The 13,608-nt window shown below is 42.5% G+C and overlaps 1 protein-coding gene across 1 annotated transcript in view; it reads right to left on the reverse strand.

Annotated features, from left to right (window-relative positions):
* castor1 (cytosolic arginine sensor for mTORC1 subunit 1) overlaps nt 1-13,608 on the reverse strand; it is a gene marked incomplete at its 3' end in the record, with an annotated part of 33,828 nt that overhangs the window by 19,693 nt on the left and 527 nt on the right. The gene's annotated exons all lie outside the window — the stretch shown is intronic.

A 13,608-nucleotide genomic window follows, 5' to 3' on the forward strand; every position in this document is an offset into this window, starting at 1 on the left:
ACCACTTCTCAGTTCCTATGCTTCCTGGCTGATGTTTTGGCCACTTTTGAATGCTGGCGGTGCTTTCACTCTAGTGGTAGCATGAGACGGAGTCTACAACCCACACAAGTGGCTCAGGTAGTGCAGCTCATCCAGGATGGCACATCAATGCGATCTGTGGCAAGAAGGTTTGCTGTGTCTGTCAGCGTAGTGTCCAGAGCATGGAGGCGCTACCAGGAGACAGGCCAGTACATCAGGAGACGTGGAGGAGGCCGTAGGAGGGCAACAACCCAGCAGCAGGACCGCTACCTCCGCCTTTGTGCAAGGAGGAGCAGGAGGAGCACTGCCAGAGTCCTGCAAAATGACCTCCAGCAGGCCACAAATGTGCATGTGTCTGCTCAAACGGTCAGAAACAGACTCCATGAGGGTGGTATGAGGGCCCGACGTCCACAGGTGGGGGTTGTGCTTACAGCCCAACACCGTGCAGGACGTTTGGCATTTGCCAGAGAACACCAAGATTGGCAAATTCGCCACTGGCGCCCTGTGCTCTTCACAGATGAAAGCAGGTTCACACTGAGCACGTGACAGACGTGACAGAGTCTGGAGACGCCGTGGAGAACGTTCTACTGCCTGCAACATCCTCTAGCATGACCGGTTTGGCGGTGGGTCAGTCATGGTGGCAGGTAGCTTAGTGGGTAAGAGCGTTGTGCCAGTAACCGAAAGGTCGCTGGTTCTAATACCCGAGCCGACTAGGTGAAAAATCTGTCGATGTGCCCTTGAGCAAGGCACTTAACCCTAATTGCTCCTGTAAGTCGCTCTGGATAAGAGCGTCTGCTAAATGACAAAAAAAAAAAAAAAAAAATGGTGTGGGGTGGCATTTCTTTGGGGGGCCGCACAGCCCTCCATGTGCTCGCCAGAGGTAGCCTGACTGCCATTAGGTACCGAGATGAGATCCTCAGACCCCTTGTGAGACCATATGCTGGTGCGGTTGGCCCTGGGTTCCTCCTAATGCAAGACAATGCTAGACCTCATGTGGCTGGAGTGTGTCAGCAGTTCCTGCAAGAGGAAGGCATTAATGCTATGGACTGGCCCGCCCGTTCCCCAGACCCGAATCCAATTGAGCACATCTGGTACATAATGTCTTGCTCCATCCACCAACGCCACGTTGCACCACAGACTGTCCAGGAGTTGGCGGATGCTTTAGTCCAGGTCTGGGAGGAGATCCCTCAGGAGACCATCCGCCACCTCATCAGGAGCATGCCCAGGCGTTGTAGGGAGGTCATACAGGCATGTGGAGGCCACACACACTACTGAGCCTCATTTTGACTTGTTTTAAGGACATTACATCAAAGTTGGATCAGCCTGTAGTGTGGTTTTCCACTTTAATTTTGAGGGTGACTCCAAATCCAGACCTCCATGGGTTGATAAATTTGATTTCCATTGATAATTTGTGTGATTTTGTTGTCAGCACATTCAACTATGTAAAGAAAAAAGTATTTAATAAGATTATTTCATTCATTCAGATCTAGGATGTGTTGTTTAAGTGTTCCCTTTATTTTTTTGAGCAGTGTGTGTGTGTATATATATATATATATATATATAAAATGTAATCCTAGTAAAAATTCCCTGTCTTAGGTCAGTTAGGATCACCACTTTATTTTAAGAATGTGAAATATCAGAATAATAGTAGAGAGAATGATTTATTTCAGCTTTTATTTCTTTCATCACATTCCCAGTGTGTCAGAAGTTTACATACACTCAATTAGTGTTTGGTAGCATTGCCTTTAAATTGTTTAACTTGGGTCAAACGTGTCGGGTAGCCTTCCACAAGCTTCCCACAATAAGTTGGGTGAATTTTGGCCCATTCCTCCTGACAGAGCTGGTGTAACTGAGTCAGGTTTGTAGGCCTCCTTGCTCGCACACACTTTTTCTGTTCTGCCCACAAATATTCTATAGGATTGACGTCAGGGCTTTGTGATGGCCACTCCAATACCTTGACTTTGTTGTCCTTAAGCCATTTTGCCACAACTTTGGAAGTATGCTTGGGGTCATTGTCCATTTGGAAGACCATTTGCGACCAAGCTTTAACTTCCTGACTGATGTCTTGAGATGTTGCTTCAATATATCCACATCATTTTCCTTCCTCATGATGCCATCTATTTTGTGAAGTGCACCAGTCCCTCCTGCAGCAAAGCACCCCCACAGCATGATGCTGCCACCCCCGTGCTTCACGGTTGGGATGGTGTTCTTCGGCTTGCAAGATACCCCCTTTTTCCTCCAAACATAACAATGGTCATTATGGCCAAACAGTACTATTTTCGTTTCATCAGACCAGAGGACATTTCTCCAAAAAGTATGATCTTTGTCCCCATGTGCAGTTGCAAACCGTAGTCTGGCTTTTTTATGGTGGTTTTGGAGAAATGGCTTCTTCCTTGCTGAGCGGCCTTTCAGGTTATGTCGATACAGGACTCGTTTTACTGTGGATATAGATACTTTTGTACCGGTTTCCTCCAGCATCTTCACAACGTCCTTTGCTGTTGTTCTGGGATTGATTTGCACTTTTCGTACCAAAGTACGTTCTTCTCTAGGAGACAGAACGCGTCTCCTTCCTGAGTGGTATGACAGCTGTGTGGTCCCATGGTGTTTATACTTGCGTACTATTGTTTGTACAGATGAACGTGGTACCTTCAGGCGTCTGGAAATTGCTCCCAAGGATGAACCAGACTTGTGGAGGTCTACCATTTCTTTTCTGAGGTCTTGGCTGATTTCTTTTGATTTTCCCATGATGTCAAGCAAAGAGGCACTGCGTTTGAAGGTAGGCCTTGAAATACAGCCACAGGTACACCTCCAATTGACTCAAATGACGTCAATTAGCCTATCAGAAGCTTCTAAAGCCATGACATCATTTTCTGGAATTTTCCAAGCTGTTTAAAAGGCACAGTAAACTTAGTGTATGTAAACTTCCTACCCACTGGAATTGTGATGCAGTGAATTATAAGTGAAATAATCTGTCTGTAAACAATTGTTGGAAAAATTACTTGTGTCATGCACAAAGTAGATGTCCTAACCGACTTGCCAAAACTATAGTTTGTTAACAAGAAATTTGTGGAGTGGTTGAAAAATGAGTTTTAATGACTCCAACTTAAGTGTCTGTAAACTTCCGACTTCAACTGTATATACACAATCCTTCTTGTATTGAAGGGTTGACAGCCAGTAAACACCATGTTTATATTGGACAAGGCAACGCATTTAAGTAGCGACAAGAAACCAAAAATTGTCGCTCAAACAGAAGGGGGAACTAACAAAAAGTCACTAACAACAACCAATACGAGTTCATGACTGATATTGTAAATTTGCACATTTAACCCGAAGTGATTTCACAATGACCGCTCACCTCTCCTCTGCAGTCAAAATTAAAGCAACTGGTTTCGGTCTCTTAATTTGTCCTGTTTTAAAAAGGGTTGTAATGTGCAAAAGTACAATGTAAGTAGTGAAATGGCTAGCTAACATTGTAACAAAATGTTTAATGACTTTTATTAACACATTTCTAACATTTATTGACCGAAATGGAAAACGTGTTGACATTGTGCCAGGGGCTTAGCTAGCTGCTAGCCACATTAGCTAATGAATAAGGGGGAAACGCTAGCTAGCTTTACCACCCTGTGATATTACGTTTTACTCACAAAAATAGTTATTGCTATGAGTCTGAATCTTTGAATATCAAACTTTGTTAAATCTATTAAAGAAAAGTCAAATAGGTAAATGTCAATAGTAGGATTCTTTGGTGATGTCCTCAGCAATTGATTTCTGTGCTAGCTACATCTGGAAAATTTTAACAAAATGTTAATAGTTCCTTTAACATTCTGTGTTGTGTCCGTATTCTTTGATAAGTGAGGCATGTTTATACATGCTTTATGAATGGGAAAATAGAAATGACAGTATATTGACTGCATAGAATTCATACAGTGGCTTATTTTTTTCATTAAGCAATGGCTTTTTTCTGGCCACTCTTCCGTAAAGCCCAGCTCTGTGGAGTGTACGGCTTAAAGTGGTCCTATGGACAGATACTCCAATCTCCACTGTGGTGCTTTGCAGCTCCTTCTGGGTTATCTTTGGTCTCTTTGTTGCCTCTCTGATTAATGCCCTCCTTGCCTGGTCCGTGAGTTTTGGTGGGCGGCCCACTCTTGGCAGGTTTGTTGTGGTGCCATATTCTTTCAATTTTTTAATAATGGATTTAAAATGGTGCTCCGTGGGATGTTCAAAGTTTCTGATATGTTTTTATAACCCAGCCCTGATCTGTACTTCTCCACAACTTAGCCCTGACCTGTTTGGAGAGCTCCTTGGTCTTCATGGTGCCGCTTGCTTGGTGGTGCCCCTTGCTTAGTGCTGTTGCAGACTCTGGGGCCTTTCAGAACAGGTGTATATATACTGAGATCATGTGACAGATCATGTGACACTTAAAGTCCACCTGTGTGCAATCTAACTAATTATGTGACTTCTGAAGGTAATTGGTTGCACCCGATCTTATTTAGGGGCTTCATAGCAAAGGGGGTGAATACATATGCACACACCACTTTTCCGTTATTTATCTTTTAGAATTTTTTGAAACAAGTTATTTTTTTCATTTCACTTCACCAATTTGGACTATTTTGTGTATGTCCATTACATGAAATCCAAATAAAAATGAATTTAAATTACATGTTGTAATGCAACAAAATAGGAAAAACGCCAAGGGGGGTGAATACTTTTGCAAGGCACTGTACATAGACCTTTCATGTGTGCGTTTATAGACCAGTATGGCCAAGTTAATTGTGATGTGGAGGGCTGTGAATGAGTTATGAAAGAGTTATATGACCCTTAACTACACGATTTGATCCGTAAAATGTACCCTGAGGATTCTACCCTGTGGGGATCTTCATGCACCACTGATGTCAGTGAAAGGAAGGTAAGTCACAGGCCTGTACCTGCCGGTGGGGGATATGGGGCTAGTACAAGCTATATATATAATTTTCTAAACATGGTTTGGCCTTTTGACATACTCACTAAGAGCTGGTATGGCAGAAGCACACTTTTGAGAACAGCCATAATGATGACACTACGTTGTCATTGTAATGATGCATCTATTAAGATACACAAATATGAGCTCTTGCATTGCATGACATGAATGCACTATAGATATGTTATGGATATATTTTATTACGTTTTAATAATGCGGTGTGTTATAAATGCGTTATGGATATGTGGTCAAAGTAAATCGTTAACGCCTAATTTAAGCAGGCACTTTTTTTTTGTTGATGGAGCCGGGTCTTTAACTTCCTATCTGCGTAACACCGTTGATGGTTAGTTTCTGTGGTAATAATTTAAATTTTTCTATGAAGCTTCTACAAAACATCTGAGGCACTGACAGGGAGATTCAACATTATAATTCTATATTCTAGGCTTAGATTAGAAAACGAAGCATCGATTCCATTCTGTCCCCAGTTCACTGCATGTTCCAACAAAGGCACAGTCCTTAAAATGATTGGTGATGAACAAGAAAAAACTAGTTATTTATTCGGTAGCGTTGAGTGAGCAGACATTTGTGAGAGAGGGCAAGAGAGCTAGCAAGAGAGCGCGAGCGAGCCTTGAAGAAAGCAGGGTGAACAGCCAAGGTCTGTTCACCCTGCTACCAGCAAGCAGACAGACGGTACAGGTGCATTAAAGCCGGGACCATGAGAAACAGCGTCTATCACCAGACTGTTGAACAGCCATCACTAGCCGGCTCCCTGCCCGGTCCTCTACCCTGCACCTTGAGACTAATGCCCCAAGTATATAGAGACATTAAACACTGGTCACTTCTATGATCTAGGTACTGTTGCTTCCTAACGGTGTATGTATACTGTATTCGACATACTGTAGGTATATTAGAATGAGCTACTACTATACATACCATTTTCTTTTCCAAACGATATACTGTCTATACACACACCACATATTTATATTCTGGTTCTGACACTGCTCACTCTTATACAGGGGTGTCAAACTCATTTTAGCTCAGGGGCCACATGGAGGAAAATCTATTCCCAAGTGGGCCGGACCAGTAAAATCTTGGTATATATATATAACTTAAAAACAACAACTTCAGATTGTTTTCTTTGTTTTAATACGATCAACATATAAACATAAAGCTGGAGCCTGAGGACAGTGTGTCCAAAAGCACAACATCACTATTAATCATAAAACACCTCAAGTTATTTGAAGGTTCTGAGGACAAAGAACACACAAACACACAATGCCTCAGTGATTCCCATAACTATATCACAGAACTATGTCAGGGTGTCTCATGCAGCACTTTAAGTGGGGTTGCATAGTTTATTTGACTCCTGATACCTGGCATCTTTTAGCTTTCACCAGCGCATCAATATCAGGCGTCACATCCTGAGTGGCAGCCAACTTCAGGATGTGATTCAAGTGCTTGTGCGTGAGCCTTGAGCGCAGCTTTGTTTTATTTATGCTCATTACAGAGAAAACTTGCTCACAAAGATATGTGGTTCCAAACATGCACAACAGTTTTGCAGCGAGGGCTGTCAAGTTGGGGTAACCTGGCAAGAGATTCTGATAAAATGTGTCCAAGCCAGCTGCGGCAAATTTGCCCTTCAAATCCGAGTCACACTGCAAGTCTATTATTTCAAGTTAGATGCTGACGGGCAGATCAGAGGGATTCACGGTGAATGGCGAGCAAAAAACATTGAAGTCTTTCTCCAGTTCACCAAAAATCTGAAAGCGTTGCTCAAACTCCCGTAACAGTCCCGTTATTTTATCTTTGAACCGCTTCATGTCTGCCACATGTTGGGTCGCGCACACATTTTTCAGACAGGGGAAGTGAGCTGCATCACCACCGGCGAGTTGCGTATCCCACAATGACAGCTTCAACTTGAAAGAACGTATGCTGTCATAATACTGCGTGACAACTTTGTTGCGCCCTTGCAGCTGTTTGTTCAAGTTATTCAGGTGCTCTGTAACATCCACCATAAATGAAAGGTCCTGCATCCATTCTGCGGAATGAAATTCTAATACTGGTTTGCCCTTTTCTTCCATGAACTGTTCAATTTCTTCTCGTAAATCAAAGAAATGCCTCAGCACAGCACCTCGGCTTAACCATCTTACCTCAGTGTGGTATGGCAGGCCATTGATGTGGTCTTTCTCTCTGAGAAGGCTGTCAATCTGACGGTGATTCAGGCTTCTGGATCGGATGAAATTAACTATTTGGATGACCACCTTCATGACGTTATCCATCTTTAATGACTTGCAACACAAAGCCTCCTGGTGCAAAATATAGTGAAAAGTCAAATAATCACATCCTCCATTTGCAGATTGCACTTTCTCTCTGAACTTTGTCACAACGCCTGCTTTTTTCCCGATCATTGAGGGCGCACCATCTGTAGCCAGGCTGACAGCGCGGGACCAGTCCACTACGACCCTGTCCAGCGCGCCCACGAGTGTGGTGAAAATATCAGCTGCTGTCGTTGTATCTGTCATCGGCACCAACTCCACAAACTCCTCGGTGACGGTCAATGTGTCATCAACTCCACGGATGAAAATGGCCAGGTGTGCAACATCTGTAATGTCCGTGCTTTCATCAATTGCAACCGATAACACAATAAATGACTTTACCTTTTGCTTCAACTGGCTGTCCAAATCCACTGAAAGACCGGAAATCCTGTCTGCAACTGTGTTTCTTGTCAGGCTGATATTTGCAAAAGCCTGGCGCTTTTCAGGGCACACAATCTCCGCTGCCTTCATCATGCATGTTTTTACAAATTCACCCTCACTAAATGGTTTTGAAGCCACTGCGATTTCATTAGCAATGAGGTAGCTAGCTTTCACTGCAGCGTCACTGATGTCTCGGCTGTGAGTAAACACAGACTGCTGTTTCTTCAGACCCGCCAACAGTTCATTCACCTTCTCTCTTCTCCGCTGTCCTTGAAAGTTGTCATATTTGTCGGCATGAAGACTCACATAGTGGCGACGAAGGTTATATTCTTTCAGCACTGCAACATGCTGTGAACACACCAAACATACAACTTTCCCATTCAATTCCGTGAATAAATAGGAGGATGACCATTTTTCTTGGAACACTCTGCGTCCACTTTTCTCTTTTTTGACAGAGACATATTGGGGCAATGAGGGTGCCAAAGCACATAATGTTAAAAGTAGAAGCCGTAATAAATATCGCGGGCAAAACAAAGTAGTTCATCCGGACTGGCTGCACTTGCTTGACCTACTTGCTCTGCCCCGGTATAAACAGTTTGCTTGCTTAACACAATTGCTATTGCTCCATCCAGTGGAAGCAATTGGAACAGCAGTTTAGTTTATTGAAAAATTGCAGCCCATTTTTATACTTTACAAAATCATCTCACGGGCCGGATTAAACCTGTTTGCGGGCCTGATCCGGCCCGTGGGCCGGACGTTTGACACCCCTGCTCTAATATATCTACTTTGGATTGTTAATTGGACATTTCTTGAATTCTCGTTTTGATTTGTTTTATTATTAGTGTATTTGCTAGACATTCTACTGCACTGTTGGAGCTAGTAACATAAGCATTTCGCTGCACCTGCTATACCCTGAGTGTACAAAACATAAGGAACAGCTGCTCTTTCCATGACAAATTGACCAGGTGAATCCAGGTGAAAGCTATGATCCCTTAATGATGTCACTTGTTAAATCCACTTCAAATCAGTGCAGATGAAGGGGAGAAGACAAGTTAAAGAAGGATTTTGAAGCCTTGAGACATGTATTGTGTATGTGTGACAGTCGGAAGGTGAATGGGCAAGACAAAATATTTAAGTGCATTTGAATGGGGTATGATAGTAGTTGCCAGGCGCACCGGTTTGAGTGTGTCAAGAACAGCAATGCTGCTGGGTTTTTCACACTCAGTTTCTTGTGTATCAAGAATGATCCAACACCTAAAGGACATCCATACAACTTGACACAACTGTGGGAAGCATTGGAGTCATCATGGGCCAGCATCCCTGTGAAACACTTGACACCTTGTAGAGTTCATGCCCCGACAAAGAGGCTGTTCTGAGGCCAAAAGGGGATGCAACTAATGTTTTATGCAAATCCGTGTACGTGACCAATAAACTTTGATTTGTGCCTGCCTGTGTGTGTGCGTGCGTGTACTATGCAACTGTGGGTGTGCGTGGTGCAACCTTGTGGTTGGCTGTAGGCTGACCTAATGAGCATTCCACTTTCACAGTGTCTGCTCATGAACAATGGCTAAAGTTTACCCATCTCTCCCCCTGTTGCTAGCCCAGGGCCCCCGGGCCTTCACAGTATAAATATTGGGCACCAACCTTGACTGCCTACTGGAGCAGGCAAATAGAAAAATCCCCATCGTTTTTGGCTCAGAGGTGGCATTGTTGCGACCTATGCTCTCGAGTTAGCAAGCTGCAGAGAAAAGGGGAATAGCTTGCCTTGCCCTTCGGTCTTTGTACCACTGACTAGAGAGTAGGCCTACATAGAGAGTAGGCCTATTCTGTTTATGGGAGATTCCAGCGTTGGAGAAATAAAGCAAATAAGATGCTTTATGGATGCTACATGAAATGGACAAGCTTTATGGAGAGACTGAACATATTAGCAAAGGTCTGTGAGTTTGTAAGTCTTAGGTCAAAACCTGGATTGCCATTTCAAAGGAAATGCTTGGATGTTACATTGTCTGTACCAGTCACCCCCCTATATTTACAAGACTGTAGAACATGCAAACAAAACTCAAGACACTTCTATTTTATCTGTATTGCATCATTAACATCTCGTCTTCATAACTAATACTGGGGAACAGCTCTGAGTGGAAAAAACAAGCTCGGAGCCCTTTCTAAAAGCCAAGAAATATGATTGACTGAAAAACCTGAGACTTGGTCACCTACTCTGTAATGGTCAAAATTCTTGCAACGTCCTACTTAAAACTTTTCAAATAAAGCCTGAACTCCAACATATAGAGCTTAAGGGTAATTATGAACGTGGATTCATTTGGAAATGACAAACTTTATTTGTGCATGCTCAGGTTGACTTTTACAAGGAATCGCCCATATTTATAGGGAAGGCAGCAACATAGGCTAAACACTGTACAGTGAGTGTGTGGGCGCGCACACACACACACACACACACACACGGCCTTCATAGATTAACACTGTAGCAGACGCTCAGCTGAGAGAGATACTGCATCCTCCTCCTTAACCTTTTCTTCAAACCATTATGTAGGCTAGCAGTGCTAATTTTCACCAGAAGAATAGAAAAAAAGTATGGCCTCAAACAGAACCTCGGATAGAGAAAGAACCGATATGGCTTAATAAAAGACTCCTTTACCAGCTAGTTATTGCTGAGCACACACTCATATGGCTTTTCTAGAATAGCAAAGCTGAATGAGAATCGTGCTACTGAAGAAACTGTCAGACAGAGCTACAACAAAAAAATTGACAACTGAAGCTTTGCTTGGTTTCTATGCACTGCGATGACTTCTGGGTGGTTGGTTAGCCTACCTCCTTAAAAATCCTGTCATGGTTGTTTGCTTTTGAGTGATTTTGTACCCTTTCTTGGGTAGCCTACTATAGGACTAATGAATGGCAGCTAGAGGCCTGTAAGAGGGAGAACTCAAAAACCTATTGCTATTATGAGGCTGTCTACAAAAGAACATATTGTTTACATTAGGGTTTGTTGTTATGTTCCCCAAATGCATTCATGGTAACTCTAGTCTAAACAATTCAGCATAAACCCTCCCTTTTCCACATGGCCTGACCCCTACCCCAAAAACAGGAAAATATCAAGGTCAGCAGACAACAGAATGATATGACAATATGACATAAATACAAAGCATGACACAACAAAGACAAAAACACAGCCCGAGTCCCTAAATGGCTACTTCAGGCTATGCCAGGGCAATTCTAGTGCATTCTGGCTGTTTTTTGGATTCACCACATCCTAGGCCTAGGCCCTAGATGCACTATCATGTAGTGTACCCATAGCAATAGGTCTACAGCTACAATGAATAGCCTACTAATGACTCAACGCAGGGAGTCGCTGAGAAATTCCTTTAGAAGGTATTATTGAGCAATATATCCGCTGTGTACATGTCTAAACATCTAAAAGGAACTGTCATCATGTGCCAGACTGTTCCAGAACTGGGTGCCAAATCTAACATCGGTGACACTTGCCAGAAGAGTATGGTGCCTAAGCTGGTAGACAGATGTTACTTTTATGATAAGCAGGTCCTTGAAGACAGCCGGTAGTGCTGCTTGGACCTCACATAACACAAAGTGAGGTCTAGGCTATAAAATAACCATTTAAACTGCCTTCTCCCACTTGGCATGGATGGCATTTCTTCCCATTTAAAATGGGCAAACTACAGTATGTAAGCCTAGGCCTACTGTGTACATTGAGCCTCCTTTACACCTCTGGAATAAATAGGCTACATACAATTATATATGCTGCTACTACTAGACCTATACAGTATATTATAAACTGGATGGTTCGAGCCCTGAATGCTGATTGGCTGACAGCCGTGGTATATCACGGGTATGAAAAAACCTTTATTTTTACTGCTCTAATTATGTTGGTACCCAGTCTATATTAGCAATAAGGCACCAAGGGGGTTTGTGATTTATGGCCAATATACCACGGCTAAGGGCTGTATCCAGGCACTCCGCGTTGCTTTGTCAATAAGAACAGCCCTTAGCCACACCCCCTCGTGCCTTATTGCTTAAATATACTATTAGTCTATACATACAGTGAGCTCCAAAAGTATTTGGACAGTGACAATTGTGTGGTTGTTTTGGCTCTGTACTCCAGCACTTTGGATTTGAAATGATACAATGACTATGAGGTTAAAGTGTAGACAAATTCACTTATGTGTATTAAAGTAGTCAAAAGTTTAGTATTTGATCCCATATTCCTAGCACGCAATGACCACATTAAGCTTGTGACTCTACATTGCGTGCTAGGAATATGGGACCAAATACTAAACTTTTGACTACTTTAATACACATAAGTGAATTTGTCCCAATACTTTTGGTCCCCTAAAATGGGGGGACTTTGTACAACAAGAGCTGTAATTTCTAAACGGTTCACCCGATATGGATGAAAATACCCTCAAATTAAAGCTGTATCATTTCAAATCCAAAGTGCTGAGTCCAGAGCCAAAACAACCAAAATTGTGTACCTTTGACTGTAGTACACGCCAGATGTTTAATCTTTTTTCCTGGCCGATGCATATGCAAGCCAGGCCAAGTCATAAACAACTACAGAACAAAAGGCAGGATTAACAGGGCTAAAAAAAATGGCACTACAGCCACCATTCATTCAGGGCACTTTAAACGCTGAACTACTATATTCAGTATAAAGCAGAACACTTTCATAGAGCTGCCTTTGCCTTTAGGATACAGTCAAGTCAGGACAGGAGTATTGGAGAAGTGATTAGGTCCCATTGAAAGTAAAGTGCTTTGATCATCATATTATGTGAGAACAGACACCTGAACAGGGAACAGGGAAAGTGAACTGGGGGTGGCTATATAGGTTGAGTCTTGTGGATGATCTAATCACATTACCCAAAGGCTATCTGTATCCAACAGCTGATGCAGTATTGTTTTGTTTGTTGGCATATTTGTTTTAACCAATTAGGCGGCCTATTCCTAAGGCGCTAATATTTTAGATGCTAATACAGTGCAATATGAACGTCTAATACACACAATAGACTGACTGGAAATGTGATTTCCCACAGTCAAAGTCCTGCAATAAGACATTAATATTTGTGTAAACTCTACACAGTTGTGTCCTGTGAGTGTCACTGAGTAGGCTGATACCCCATTTCATGGGTGCAGCATCCATAGGTTAGGCTGTACAGTGCATATAAGTATGCCCCCAATACAATTCTAAAGTTTAATACAGCCACAGTGCAATTTCAACTGATTTTTTAAATATATAATTATTGGATTTTGTTGAAGTTATATAACATTCCGACCTTGTTTAGCATCATCTAGTCCAAATATGGCATGATTGCACTATTTGTATACGTTTGATTCACGTTCAACGGGGGACTTTTATTTTGAAGGCGAACCACAATTCCACTCGTGGCAAATCCTTATTGTGGCTAGCTTCACACAGGTCCAAGCTAGAATGTCTGCCATTACCTCTCGAAAACTCTAGGTGGCATTCTGCCTTCTCCCTGCAGTTCTCAGTCATTAGTTTCGCCCAGCACTGCCTCATGTGAACTACAATCCTGACGCTGTGTCTTAACGTTTTGAAACGTCAATTATCGCATGTGATAAGGCTTTCGAAACATATGCCCCTTATCTTTCATCTCCAAGAAAGAATCCTTCAACAACAAAAAAATGCACTTACTGTAGCAGTTTTACACAGATCCATACAGCTTTGGGTGCCTCAATCCGTTTAAAACTATAGTACACTTCCAGAGTTAAGTTTACACACAGGTGTTAGGAGCCTCTTGTCTTCTGTAAACAAGCGCTGTAACATGGAGGGAGATATGGCCATGTGGGATCACTAACCCTATCAAGGTGTGTATAAATGTAACCTTAAAAAATATATATATTTCTCGCTGATATGAAAGATAAGGCCATTATGTTTCCAAAACCGTACCG

The sequence above is a fragment of the Coregonus lavaretus genome (genome assembly GCF_964263955.1).
Source record: "Coregonus lavaretus genome assembly, chromosome: 14".
NCBI classification, from domain to species: Eukaryota; Metazoa; Chordata; class Actinopteri; order Salmoniformes; family Salmonidae; genus Coregonus; species Coregonus lavaretus.